At 24.2% G+C, this 17,132-nt stretch overlaps 1 pseudogene; it reads left to right on the forward strand.

The window, feature by feature from the left end:
• Positions 1-17,132, forward strand: part of LOC112591434 — a 391,626-nt pseudogene that overhangs the window by 341,670 nt on the left and 32,824 nt on the right.

Genomic DNA, 17,132 nt, shown 5'->3' on the forward strand with positions numbered 1-17,132 from the left:
TATTATTTTATTAAAATATCGTGCGCTATTATTATTACTATTATTATTATTATTATTATTATTATTATTATTATTTTATTATATTTTATATTTCATTATTGTGTCGTATTTTATGTTATTATTTAAATATATAGAATATATAGATATATGTTAGTTAAAAGAAAAATGAAAACATATATCGTGGTCTATTTTAATACATTTTAATTCAAGTCATAAACGTAGAGTCGTATTATGATATTTTTATTGATTGAACAAGTTAAACAAATATAATAATAACCTTTGCATCTTTCCAAGGTATTATAATATACATTTAATAAGTTTTATTTGCTAGGTATTCATTATTTTATTGTAATTCTATCATTGTCTGTATTGACATGTCAAAATCAAAAGAAGACTGTATAGCCATACATATACTAGTATAATATAAAACACTTGGTATTAAAAATGGTTCGTAAATAAAAGTAACTATTACTCTATTTATTTTTCAAGAGGATAAAACTATATTTTCGACTGGCGAATAAATAAAAATACACTTGACATTACTTAAGTATTTTGAAACTAGCTACGAATAACCTATTTAACATAATTTAAGACTGGGTAAATAAAATCCGATTTTGCCATTTAATTTGGCATCGACAACGCCTTTTATGATCAATTAATATAATGTGTAATATATTATAATCACATAATGCTATCGATATATCAACGAGCTCACCACTCTCAAGATATTAAACTACAGTGGCTGCAGCACTGTTATAAGACTAAATTCCTCAGTAAAACATACAATTACCATAATTTTCTACAAAAAAAAAAAAAAAGAAGTCATTTGATTTTTATTAAATTAATTAAATAATAATATGAATCACATATGATATAAATTCCTATATATTGTAATACAATTAATAACCTAAGAAGTTGAATTAATTTAAAAACATTAAAAAATGTATAAATTTATAATGTATTAATAAACTTACATTTCATTAATTATATTGCGTTTTACAATTAATATTATTCTTAAAAGATGTTCAACAGGACGATTAATTTTATTATTATATGTGTTTTTTGTGTATGTGTATGAATACTCGAAAAGGTGTTGATAAAATTCTTTAATTTGAAAGGATAGGGATGGTTTTGGTATCAGATTAGATCTAGTTTGTATTTTAAATAAGTCAAACTTCACAATTCCCTGTACTTATTTTTATAATTAGGAAAATTTTACGCAAATTTAATTTTTAACAAAATCGGTTTTGTTTATTTTATGTAACTCGAAAACAAGTAACTGTAGATGATTGAAATGTTCACCATATGTTTATATTATAGTTTTTTATTTGTCATAAAATTATCAAAATATGTTGCCAATTTTTGAGTTATTTGTATGCATGAAAAAATTCCAATTTTTTTTTTTTTTATATTTTAAAGAAGTTGCTTAAAAACTATTTTTATTTAATTACTTATTTAAACTATAAATAACGATTCACGTCAATTTAAGTTTTTATATATTTTATATTATTTTAATATTGTATTATAAATTTTGTTATGTTTAATAACATTTTTGGTTTATTTTAAAATATTATCTATTTTTACTGTTTTATAGAATTTACTGTAAGATGTAAGATAATATTAAGTTTTGTGTTAAACGAAATGATATAATATGGTATGAATAAAATATCATTATAATAAGTAATAACTAAATACTTATAATAAAATAAATGCAATATTTTCGGAAAAATTATTACAACCTTCTATAGTACTAGAAGTAAAATAAATGACTTTAATAACTATATCAAAAAAAAAAAAAAAATAAAAAATATATCACTTAGTGATATAGGCTGACAGGCTGTTTTTGTTCAGAATCGTTTTTCATATACAAGTAAACAATTATGTATCATTAAATTGTATTTAAACAGGCCTATATTAGTAATCTATTCGACACCTAATGTATAGCAAAGCAGTATCCATTTATCTACCTTTTCTTCATCGTTTTAAATACATTTTGCCTAAGTGTTTTATAATTGTTTATACAATCATTTTATGTGGTTGACACAATCTAAAGAAAAGAAAATCTATTTTACATAAATCTTATCGAAATGGTAATAGTTTTTTTTTCTCTTTGACATGTCAAAAAATGCAGTTTAAACTAAAATGATTTATTTTTTTACTTTTGTGGAGTATTAATATTAAAAAAAAAAAAATGTTTTAGTTATTTCTATGTTCTCGCATATGCATTTTGAATATAAATACTTAAAATATACAAAACATGAAAATTGATATAGGCACCTTAGTTCTGAACTTTGGTTATAAATTACGATATATTTGGAGAAACGGGCGTTGTATTTGGTGAACGTTTACGTATCGAACGTACATATTTATATTAACAGGATACTTGGAAAAAAAAAGTATAGGTATATATTTTTATCTTTTTATATTTATATTATACGAACCGCATTTATCGTGATCATCACTGGCGAAGCAGATGATAAACAGGTCGCGGGTATACGGTTGGCATATATAGTTGGTTTTTCAGAGACGTTTTCAACGGTTTCCTTTTGTTCGCGTTGGTCATAATCCCGAACCCAGAATATATATTTCATATAATACTTCACCCGGTTGTTTTAATGGTGTTTCGTTTGTATATATAATATATATATAGTCACAGTGGGAACCAGCAATATGAAAATCGCACGGAAAAAGCCAGCTGAGGAAGATCACGCGTATATAGTTTATGCTGGTATAATACAGCATTACAGCAGTGAGCTTAGCCTTTGGCCTTTGAACTGCGGTGAACCCACTAATCCAATTCTATTCCATTATCAGTACCTACGAGCTTTTTTTCCGACGGTATTTGACACGGTATTATACACTTGATATCAGCTACATCGTGAAAACGTTAGCTTGCTCGAAATAAGAAATACTTATAATGTTATTCGACACAAATGCAATATTCACAGTCAAAAGGTAATTTTAAAAATCGTACGTCATACCTGCAATAACCTTGTAATATTTTATACTCAAGTGTTATTATAATATCGCTATATATTCAAATAAATATCTGTACAGTTGTAGATATTGAGCGTACCTCCGTAATGATGTATTAAATTTGAATACAATTATAAATCGGAGTAATACGAAATACGATTCTAAGCAAACACGGTTTATCAGTGTATAGTACTAAGTATATTTTATAAAATATTTATATGACTATTATATAGTAATTTATTTTAATATTAGTAATACGATAAATTTAATTAACTTTTTACCAAAATATTGCGTTAATTATTATTTAATTATTATATCTAAATGTGATAATACATAAGAATAATTGTTTCTTTTTTTATCCTCCATAAACTTGAAAACTACTAAACCGATTTTAATAACATTTATACTATTACGTTTTTTAATACTTGAGACCTTGATAATGTTTTTATTGTTATTCTATTTAATTACTATAAACCCTATACATAACTATAAAGAAGGCTTACATAAAAAATTAGTTTTGGCTCCCGAATATTAATGTTTTTTTATTTATTTGAAAGGTTAACTTTGGTTAAATATTATATTACTATAATAATAGTTAGTAGAAAAATGTCATATGTAACCAAGGCTAACCTTTCAAATAAATAAAAAAACATTAATATTCGGGAGCCAAAACTAATTTTTTATGTAAGCCTCCTTTATAGTTATGTATATGGTTTATAGTAATTAAATAGAATAACAATAAACATTATCAACGTCTAGTATATATATTTTGTTTGCACATCACATAATTTACATAGTATATATATATATCTAAGAAAAAAAAACAAAATTAAAATCATATACTTATGAACACAATAATTATACTTTTTATGATTTGCAAAAATAATTTTCTCTATTAATTCTATACATAATTTTGATAAAAGCACATATTATTATATATGTATTTCATCCACTTTATCACGATCATTTTTTTTTACAATTTATAAATAATATAGTTATATCAATGGACGTACGTAATTTTGAATTGACGATGGAACTTCACAGAGTAAAACTTTAATATACATATTGTATAGCTGGATAATTATTTTGTTGATAAACACTCATTGTCTTAGAAATTATAAACAATTTTGCACAACATTTTGTATGACAAAGATGTTACCAAACGACATTTTAAAAAAAAAAAAATATTTTTCTGACAATATTTTATCTAAATCATATTTTTAGTTTATATTTTTTTACAGTACCTAAATATTTTAGTTTTATGTTCTGAAACCAACTATATTATCTTTCTGAGAATTTAAATATATAAAATTGAATTTAAAATGAATATTTTATTTTTTTATAAGTATTTAAACTTTAAACAAATTGAATAGAAAATAAAAATCGGGGTGCCAAACCACTCCGCTCATAAAGCTTTAATATTTATAAGTTATAAGTACTGATTAACTATCGTTTGAAATTTGATTTTTGTACATTGAAATTCTTAGAAAATTAATAAATTCAACATTGAAAATGAAATATTTTTCCAAGAAAGTAAAAAGCTTAAAATAAAATAAAATTTAAACATAAGATAAAAATATTGTATACAACGATAATTGAATGATTCAGTTCAACACTTTTCTCTTTACTAAATTGAATGTTAATGGTAAACGTTTTTCTGTTTGATCTTTCGTCAAAACTTAATATTTTAAACATTATTTTTACTAACATCTTCACTGTTATAGCAAAACAAACTCTTCTCTTCAGTATATTATTTATTTTTTTATGTTGAGTATTTTTGGTTACACAGGAACCTTAAAAATAAATACAAAATTTGTTACCTAACAAATACAAATTTATTATGTTAAATTTTACCTTTATGTACCATACTTAAATAGGGCTTATAATGTAAATACTTATTATATATATATATATATATACATTTTTATATTATTACAATTAATTCAATTAAATTATAAATTTAAATATGTAAACACATCGCTCATTTTATATTTAAATTTGTAAAAAAGGACTTTTAATACAAAAAATTCTAGAAAAACAATTTTCTGTATATTAAGTATAAGAATATCTCATAATTTAGTAAGCCACTAAAATGAATGTGTTAAATTTGAAATTAATGATAAATCATTGCATTCAAAAACGATTCTGAGTTGAGACGATCAGACAGCATATATTTCTAGAGTAAATAATTTATTTATATGGCTATAAAAAATATTAATTTTCAGTTAATTTTTATTTAAACATTTTTCTATAATACGTACTTGACTCGAATTTGAATTATTTAGTTGGAATTCGATGTTTAAGTTTTTGTATCACTTTCTTCAAATCAAAATCCAAATTTAATTTTGACTTTCAAAGATCAAGTCAGTGTAACAAAATTGTAATAAAAACATTTTCAATAAAGTTAATAATTTTTTATTGAACGAGTATTCATGAACCATTAAAATAATTACCCATGATATGTGTGTGTATTATACACACACACACATCCCAGATTTGCATCGCAGTTATTCGAATTAACGTTGTCTTGCATGTCAATTTAATAAATCGAGGACATAACAATAATAATCGTTTAAATGTATGTATGACAAAAAATATGTATACGTTTTGAAAATAACAGCAACAACAAAGACTGATAAATGGTTTATCGTTAAGTTAAATTTCTGCTCTATAGGTTTATAGTATTGTACTATATTCGTTTATACAAACAGCTTTTTACAGTCATTATTTGAATGATTATTATGTATGCTTATCATATGAAACTCTTATTGTGGGTGGTGTAAAGGTGTACAATGCACATACGACGTGCAAATATAAGTCAATGCTAATGGAAGTGCATACATCACCAGTGTTTTTTTTTTTTTTTTTTTTACATACGACCAAGGGAAAACATCGGTTCATAAACATAAAAACGCAAACGTCAATATTCGATAAATTATCTGAAATGGAGAAGGCCCAATGATACTCACTGAAAAATATTGTATGTTTTAAAGGTATGAGTGTAAGTTGTTTTGGAATTTCTATACTTGGTTGCAAAGAAATTTACAGAAAAGAAAACCACCGACTAAATATGCGAATAATGCGATTTGAAAAATGTCTCCGACTATAGTGCATATATAAAACCCCGTGTGCGCATATATCGAGATAAAATAGAATATCGATGAATATATAGTATAATATTGTGAACATTCAAAGGATATCAATGCAAATAAAATCTATTTATAACACGTATACAGATCATGGGGAAATCGCTTGTTCACTTTTCTCGTTATTAACCATTCAAATGAGATTAACCATAATCTATTACGTTTATTATTATTATATATTATAATATAATATATCATATTATTTATATTATATTATATTGTGCTTTTTCAAGATTTTTTACGATATTTTAAGACTTAACAATGTTTTAAAATATGCTTTTTTCGTAACTGTTTAATAGTGACAGTATGTTAATACTATAATACCACATAATGTATAGATTCTTTAATAATAGGTCATTTAAATGTTGAAAAAAGTTTCAGTTTATTTACACTAAATGGATGTTTGCTTAGTAATTTTTCACGTATACCTTATGTTTACCTAATTTAAACGATACTTGGGATAAACAATAAAAATGCGAAGAGCAGTTATGCTATTATGAGTTTATAATACATGTAATAACCAATGAGTATTTATCTTAATATGTCATATATATGCAAGGCCGCCCGCAGGGGGGGGCACGACCCCCCCCACCCGCTAATTAAGATATTACCTAATTTTTATTGCATTTATTTGGATTTTAAATGGCGTCTTGGAGGGCGATAAGGAGGACTGATAACTGATAAGGTGACACAATATTAAAATAAATAAATAATTTTTTTTTACGATGTGATTTAAAAAACAGAATTTATGGTAAGTGTATTATTTTTCACTGGCCCCCCCTGAGAAAAATTTCTGCGGGCGACCTTGTATATATGGCATAAAACATATAGATAATTGAATAACACATACACTAAAAAAACATTTCACTATTTTTTTAATATTATTAAATCTAATCCAAAACAAACCTTAATATGTTTTAATCAAAATATTATTTAATTTTTTTTTTTTTTAATTAACTTCGAATTATACACAAAATATATTCCTAAAATATTAAGACTTTTCTAAAAAAAATAAATGCGTTTACCTTTAAAAGTACCGTGCTGTAACGGGAAACGCTAGATCACTATATAACATGTATATATATATATATATAATATACGCTGCAGCTACAGTCATAATATTATTTTTATGACTTTATGTGTATATAAAACTTAATATAGTATAGTACATACAGGCATAGACAGTATTTTGATAGAACCGACGAGACGGAAATTCTGGTTGGAGAAGAAATAAAGAATAAAAATTCTGTATAGTACATGCGTATACTCAGGACGTCACTAAATAACTCTAGAATTGAGGGGTGAATGTCCCATTTATATATATAATACGGCATCGGTATCTGCGAGTACGCGATAGATTTATAGCTCTGCGCGTATAATATTCTGTACTGCAGGCTCATCGTATATTCGAAAAAGACATCGAACTAAAACCCTTTCTATATATTATTCCATGCTCCGCCACCACCGTCCGCCAAACGCAATACGTATGTGACCCGTTCGTATATATTTTATATTATCATAATATGTCGGTGACGGAAAACAATATAAACGATAAAGTCGAATGTGCATATAATAATAATAATAATAATAATAATAATAATAATAACAACAATAATAATACAGTACACGGAAATCCATATTATATCACGAGTAATATTCTATGTCGATATGGTATTTTAAATTGTTTGTGTGTTTGATTTTCGTACATGCACAAGGCACACGCGATCGCAATATATTATTACCTCGAGTAAAACAGTTTTCAATCAATTATAATTTATTACACTGACGTGTATCGATATGCATTAAATGTATTGTCCGTCGTGTGTTACATATTACGAGATGTGTTGCCACGAAATTTGCGAGGTCGTCAAATACGCGTCGAACGAAATCGACTGCCGGCGGCAAAAAGGCAAAACAAAGTCATGTTATTTTCGTTTAGGTGACGGGTTTCATGACTTCCTAATATCGCTTTAATGTTTTTATATTTTAGAATGTATATTAGCTATTTCGTGTCATATCGTACTGTTGTTGTTTTTTTTTTTTTTTCTTAAATACAGACAGATTCAGTGCATGTTATTTATCGCCATTAACCTAATTCGCTAAAACCAAGATAATATTATAATGAACTCCTTACTGTACAAAATATACATTACTGATTAATCTGTAGACACTAATTATTACCGTAAATACTAATGTTTTTGGAAAAATATTATACATTTTTTAATATTTTGAATGACAAAGTATATTTTTAATTTAAATATTTCGAATACCTATTTCAATCTACAAAAATCAAATTTTAAACAAGAATTTTATTAGTTATAACTTAAAATACTTATTACTCATAAACTAGCCGTTTAAAACTTGATGCGTATATATTTATAAATAATTGAAAAAGTGAATTTAAAAAAAAATAAAATAAATATTGTTAACGATTTATAAGTAAGTAAAAAAAAAAATAACAAAACTTAAATTGTTACTTTTTTAAACAGTGAGTGACTTACATTAAATTGATCACTCGATATTTTACGGTATTTTATTATAAAAATAAACCACTAACCGGTCTAATATTATTTTATCGCACATAATTCAACGTCGTATAATGTATAATTATATCAATCGCATGTATTCAAATATTATATAATTATTTATTTTCATGTATGCATATACATACATATATATTTATTTATATTACAGTAAAGTATCTTTCACAAAAGTTATACTGAGATGTGGTCATAAAAAAAATGTTTAGAGGAAAATAAGTAATACCTAAAAGATAAAATATACCACAATATTAACCACCTCCTCCCTCTACCATCTTACTCAAATGTAACCAAATTACACCACTGTAAAATATTATTGCATGTCTCCCATATTCGAAATTAAAAAAGTCAGTAATACATTGCAAGGAAAGTACATTTTATAGCGGCTTTATTATCGCGTTCACATTCTCGTCGATATAAACGACTTTATTTAGAAACATCAATTGTGACTATTTTTATAATCATTTAAATCGTTTTCATTGGGATTTAACACTACAGACGATAATAATTAAATAAACTAAATTTCTAACTGTTATTATAATAATAAGGTCAACGAATCAAGTCTTACTATTGCCCTTTGTGGTTTTTAAGAAAAGTTAAAAAATGTTTCGAATAAAGCTTACCATCTAAAAAATGTCGATTCAGATGGTCTGAAGAGTAATTTCGACATTAAAAATATTATGTGACCACTCGTTTAACAGTATAAAAAATCAACATTACAATAATATAAGCGTCTGATTCTGTTCTGATTCTACTTTTTAATTGTAAATCAAATACAACTCATTACTATATTATACGAGTACGTATTACAGACTCACTAAGAATCACGTAAACCACAATGGGCTGCCCTGTTTGATTTATAATATATATATATATATATATATATATATATATATATATATATATATATATATTAATGTATGTATGTATGTCATATAGCAGCTTAGATCTTTTCCTTTTGACTATTCGATATATTGCTCATTTACTATACCAATCGCAGGGCCGTACTTAAAGAGAATAAAAGGGTGAAAATACGTTAGTTAAATATATTATATAGGTAATCTGAGTTTCCCTTTAGAAATCGTATTTAACTCCATGTTGAATAGGGGTGTCGAATATGATTGCCTTAGAACGTCAATGTTAGTTAACAGTGCAAAGTTGTGAAAATTATTGAAGCTTTTGAGGCATAATATTGATTTTTGACACTCAACGCAAGATCAAATTAAATAAATAAAAAAAAAAAAAAGAGATAAAATATACTAACGATGATTTTTTTCGTATAGGCTTCCATCTTTCTAGGCATCTGCACTACTAAAATCTTCAGTCCTCTGTCTCCAAAAACTACTTTCGTGCCACCATTAAACTTGTTAATTAGCTCGGTATTATACTCTTATATTTGTCTACCATTGCTAGTTATATACATATATATATATATATAATTTCATAGTCCAGGGTTTGCCATAGTAAATTAATGGATTTAGATCAGGTGTTACTCGTTGATGAATGGAGAGGCAAGAGACGAGTTTATCACTGCTGTATTGATATACCAGCTCAGTTTCAATTGTCATTATGTCTTAGTCCAAGATAAACCGTGCATGTTCACTGTAGAGAGACATTTTTTCCAAACCAGTAATCAGTCATTGTAACGTTACACACAAGTATTTAATAAAACGCCAAGTTTATCCATGGAGATGGCCACCATATCATAGATGATATTGTGTTTCATATATAAACTAGATTTGTTACAGAATCTTGCAAATACAATAAAAAGTTAATTCGATCGATATTTTTACTTTATATCCATCAGTTTTTTATTGCATTCCCTGTAAATACAATATATATTATAATAAAATATTACGTATATGACAGGTACCTATCAACTACTAATGCACTATTTAGTGAACATTAAAAGTTTCACTATGTCACTTTCTGAAGAAAAAAAATACAACCACCAAACAGCTATTGTACCCACACTATTATTTTGGGCGATAATATTATATATTCCGAGATTAAAAACGCTATTTTCAATCAATAAAATTTCATCATTTTACGTGTTTAGGTTTTCAATGCACGGGACACTTAAATTTATTATATTTATAGTTACTTAAGTTTAGTCTATATAGATTGTTTAATTTTAATGAAAATATTTTATTGTAAACATCATGCAAATGGTTCATAATTTTGAAAATTTAATTTATAAAGGTACACTTTTAAGTCTCATTATATATATATATATATATCATAGTATTCATGTAACATTTTCACATTTTTATTTTAACGTGTTTGTATATAACAAAATCTAAAATTGTACAGAAATATTATAATCTATAACTTTGTAATAGTTTTATGCTAATAAGTGAAATGTATTCTATTACAGTATACTTGTATGTTCATTTTTTTAATAACACCGTGACAATTTTTGTTTCAGATCCTAATGAATTAAATTCAAACCTACAACAATCCACTAAGTCTTATAAAAAGGTAAGTTATAATATTATATATTTAAACAAGTATTTATCTTTACAAAAATTTTAGAAAAAAAATATTGGTAAATTCATCAGTTACCATTACATTTTTTAAGAGACTATACGATAACAATAGCAAATCATTATGTTCATTGTACTTTATAATATATGATGATCAATAATTATAAAATAAGTTGTGATCTGGTAGAGGAAGATGGGCATAACTAATATGAATAACTATTCACTCTCTATCAGGTAATTTCAATATAATATTATAAAAAGAAAAAGAAATTAAAATATTAAACAAACAATTCATATTCTTATGATTTTCTCGATTTGAGACAATGTTTTTGGATAAACATAATGTTATATGTTATACATACTATTGTAAGAATTACCACTTTTCTTTTCGCTACCAAAAAATGGTGTTGTATGTCGCGTTGGTAAACTTTCTGCTAAAACTGATTTTTTTTAAGTACCCCGAAACTATTTATTTAAACATCTGCACAAATAATATATCTAAACCTGTACGCTGCACGATAACTCTTCGGTCGAGATGATAAGGTGGAGGATATATAAATAATACCCTCTTCATATTTTTTGGGCTCTCGGGACTATTTCACCTGGTCGACAAATTTATGATACGTGATATAAAACGACTGTTTATTTTAAGCGGTTATTTATTTATTTTTTACTATTATTTTTATTAGTATTTATGTTTTTTACGACTTTCAAAATCCTTTTAAAAAGTTGTTATCAAAATTTATCTCACTGAGATTACATATAATAAACGTTTAAATATTGTCATCTAGACTTATTATAGGCACACGTATATATAACAGTGATTTATAAAATAAGTACTGTATATAATATTTATTGATATTGAGCCCATAAATTTTTAAATGGAATTAACATTTTAATTTTTGTTTAATGCACTGAATTTTCACAATAACATATATTGAGTATATAAAATACAATTATTATTAATAAAATTTAAAATAGTTTTAAATATTTTCGTATTCATTTTTTTAATTTTTCAATTTAAGTAAAATATGTTTAACAATATTTCAATAATTGGTATTAATCCATATTTTTTTATTATTGTTTTGAATAACATTTAATTTTAATCGTACTTGTATCACATAAAAATTTAATTATTTAGGATACAAAATACAGCTATTACAATCCTTTTTAGCTATATAATTAATTTAAAAAAATTAATTTAATTTAAAATCATATTATTGTTTTGCTGAAAATGGTTAAAACTCTTTTTTTATTATAAGTAAATATACTTTGACGTTCTTCACTGATATTTAATAAACGTTATCAAATGAACACAATAAAACAATATTGTATTATAAAATATAAATACTAACCAAGATATATTGACATAATGCAATAGAAAATTATGTAATTTTATCTACTCATAGTAAAAAGAAATACTATTTTAGGTATTTAATATTTTGATATTGATTTATATTTTCATGAAATGATGTTTAAAATTTATTAAAACAGTACAAATTTTTTTAGTTTACAAATGTTAAAGCACCTACTGTGTCGAAAATTATCTATAATTGTATGTATTTTTTATTTTTCGTCTAGCATCTTTATTAAAATACTTCAAATTTCATAAATTTTGGAATATCAGTATTTTATTATTAGTTTTATTAATATAACTTAATAGGTATACATTTTAGTTTGCTTAAAATAGATATAATACTGATATAAAATAAAATTGTTATAAATTAATTAATCATAGGTTAAAAAAATGTTAATAGTAAATTTCATTATAGCAAAATATATATTATTTTATTTTGTTCACAGTTACCTGCACCTGCACCTATGGTGGACGATGATCTTTTGGAGTTTTTGGTTCGTGTGGCAGACAATCCAGCAGAGTGGAATAAAATTCGTCGTGTTTTAAGTAAATATTATAATTTATAATGTAATCTATACAATTATTAGTTATCTTTACTAATCCAGCGCATTATTTAATCAAAAATAATTTATGATTTCAAAAATATTACTCATATTATTATCATAAATATTAGGCACCTACTAATTCTCTCAGTTATTAACAGAATCCATTTTTTTGGGTATTTGAATAATATTAAATAACAGTATTCTATTTAGCAAATAACTACTTACGCATTTGTTTTCAAAGCGCAAGTCGATTAAATCAATGACATATTGTTATTTAACTATTATTTAAATAAGTGAATAAAATGTAGTTTCTTTAATACATATGTAAATATTTTGTAAATATGATTAATAATACAGAAAATATTATGACACATTTTCTTAGAAAGGTTTATGCTGTAAAAAAATTTAAATTTATTATTATGTATTTATATTATATTGTATTTCTGGATGATCAATAAAAAATAATAATTATAATAATAAATAAATCCAAAACTTATTTCATTACTTTAAAAAAATAAACACAAAGCATATAGTATATTTTACAAAAACGGTGATTAATTATTAAAGACGAATGGCGAATGCGCATAAAAGAGTATATTGTGTATGAATTGTGACGGACTTTAATTCAATGTAGCGCAGTTCAAATATATGAATGCGTATTTTAAAACGATAACTAAAATTTAACAAATGTGTTTTCTTTTATATTTTTACCACATCAATTAACGTACATTTCACGAATAAAAATGAGAGTAACCCCTAGTCCTTCATTATAATATACTGGCTTTTGAATAATTTCAGAACACAGATTTCTCCCCTATTTCATCAGCAACGTCGTTCTTCCAACTTCTGTTCACATAAAAGCACTTAGGAGGATTGCATTGGAGAGTATTCAATACACAACACGTGACTTGTTCAACGGTTTCATAATGTTTCATAAATACAATCGTTAAAAAAAAAAAAATGAATAGTATTACCTACAAAGTTTCCAGATTTTTCAATGATATATTTTTATCTCAAATCCTTTTTAAAAAGAAAATTCTTAAACATTTTATGCGAATAAAATTTGATAGTACAACAGATATGAAATTGATTCGTAAAAATTTAATATTAAAAATATACATTTTCACGATTTTAAATTAATTAATAATTTTCCAGAGCTGTTATTTGTAAATTTCAATAGTAAGTGTGTTAAAAATGATTATATGTTTGAAATTAGTTAATATTACTCAAAAATCAAAGTTAACTAACACATTTCTACGGTATATTAGAGACAAAAAAGTCTGTTAAGCTATTCATCAGCTTTTACTGTAAGAATAAAATAAATAATAATAGTAATAAAACTAAAGAGAATCATTAAGGACTTAATATAGTAAAAAGTGAAAAATATAGTAAGAGTTAACTTTATTGGGGAAAACGACCTTTTTTAAAAAAAATATAAATAAATTATCCTGATGTTCTAAGAAATGAAAACAGGAAAATCAAAAGGTGGATGACACCGAAATATCATATCTAAATAAATTAGAGCCCTTCTTAATTAAACACACGCAACGCCGCCACTTTATTAAAAATATCGGAATTTAAACATGAATATTATGATAATATGGTAACATATTAAGTAAAATATAAACATTAAATAACTACTAAACTGTACATTAAAATTGTCCATTCAGATTGGTTTTCATTGGAACAGCACAATCTTTATATCTCATTTACTCGTTAATTAATAACAATGTTATTTAAACAAAACTTATTGATACAAACTAATCGATATTATACAATTAATTAGAAAGAAACTTCTCGTATTATCTTATATTTTAAACAATATAAAGGCTGTTCTTGACATATGGGTGTAATATTATTTACATGAATGCAAACGACGCTTTTTCATTATATTGAATCCAAAACTATTTTATAAGATTCTCTATTACAATTCGTAAACGATTTTCGTGTTTAATATTGTAAGTTATAATACTAATAGTAGTAATTTAAATTATTATTTACCCCTAAACATATAATAACTAATGAATAGGTAACTATGTTAGTACTTACTTATTATATAGATTTAAAAATATTTTATTTAATTTGTATAAGAAATCATATTATAGTGTTGTAATAAACCTATATATAATATAATACTAGTCAATTAATCGAAATAGGTTTTTAAAGTAACAAAATGTCTTATTAAGTCATGATTAGTGTAAATTTTATTTGGATATTCGATCAATGAATATTTACTTAAAAATGTATTGTCCTTAAAGAAACTATACAGGGAATTCAAAGTCTTAAAACTCTTCAGGTTATTTATGCTGTTAAAAGATTAGAATTGTTGGCAATTTAATGTTTTGATGTGAGAACTTAATCTAAATTTAAAATCTCTTATTCGTGTCCAGAGTAATCTCACAAGATTACTAAAGTAAAAATGCATATACATTTTATAAGAAAATTCCCAAACTCACGCGTATACTAAACATTTAAATATATTTTAGTAAATAATTCTAATACTACTAAGTATGCATGGAAATTTGTATCATAGTATTACTAGGTTTTTTTATTTTTTATTTAAAATTAAAAGAATGTATAGTTCACATATTTTATCATTAATTTTAACTGTTTTTATTGATATAACATTTTATATTTATAATAATAATCATTATTATTACACAATACAGTTATTTAAGTACTTATGTAATAGAAACAAAATAGATATCTAATATATATAAAAAAAAATATAACCAAAGAGAAAATATATTCATGTTCTTAACTACATGTTTTGTAATGCAATTATACTTCAAATCATGTTCCAACCTTTATGTATCTGACACTCGTATAATTGCATACTATTTATCATTATTTAAATTTTTTATTATTATTATTGATTATGGGTAAAAATAAATAAATTATAATCATTAAAAAAACTTTAAACGACAAAATAATTAATATTGCGGTTGTATTTCATTCAGATTTGGTTCAATTTCATAATATTTACATGCATTAAATCGTTATAAATCAATTGAAAAAATATATTTTATTATAATTCCCATAAAATAATGCCATCACGAAAATAATATTTTATTTTTTTAATATTTAAAAGCTTCAAATATATACTAATATGTATACATTATACAATGTATATTAATAATATAATATGTAATGTGCCATACACTAATATGTAAGATGTTTTTATGACCTTATTTTACTTTTCTGTTAATTAATTATTATACTTAATTGTGCCATTATTTTAACTTAAAACAAACTGATAGCTAAATTGTGCAACAATATAATATAGTTAAACACATAACATTTGATGGCATAAGCATATGCAAATTCTAAACGTATCCCAAAAATAATAATCGCATGATTTTATTTTTATTATTTGTTTGTTTAATGTAAAAAAAAAAATTAATTTGCTTTTAGAGACTTTTAGACTTTAGTTCATCAAAATACAAAAATTATTATTACATTCTATAATTATAATAAATAAAAAATAATCAATAGTTAAAACCCAAACGCTTATAAATGTAATTATAACTATAAAAAAAGTACTAAAATGGAATTTTAAAGAAAATGACCATGTTTACCTTTTATATAATATACAATATATATATATATCAAATCTTCCAGTTTCTACCACTAGAAATCTTAGAGAGATACAAAAACATACAAGTTGTGAAAGTTTCTAGTTATAATTAGATTATTAAATTGAATTTACTTATACATCGACAATAATTATAGAAATATATTATTTTAAATGTATTTTATGCAATTAATATATAACATTTTAATATCAAAACATATATAATATTTGTTGTATTATTGAGATAAAACATTTTAAAATGTTGACGTTGTTATTTGATATGTCTAATCTATCTTCAGTTTCGTGGCCTTCAGTCTGTATATTTTATACTTTTTCACATGTGGTTACGTAATGTCTTTTCATAAATAAAGTTTTTTCAGTCATAAACTTTTGACTTTTCATTATATAACATGGTGTCAGGTGTGGGGTCTTTTTGAATGGTTCCACAAATCAAATGTCAAATAAGCATACCGACGTCCAGTATTGTGAAGTATTTGAGTAAAAATAT

The sequence above is a fragment of the Melanaphis sacchari genome, unplaced genomic scaffold (assembly GCF_002803265.2).
Source record: "Melanaphis sacchari strain LSU unplaced genomic scaffold, SCAv2.0 Contig134_pilon_pilon, whole genome shotgun sequence".
Taxonomy (NCBI): Eukaryota; Metazoa; Arthropoda; class Insecta; order Hemiptera; family Aphididae; genus Melanaphis; species Melanaphis sacchari.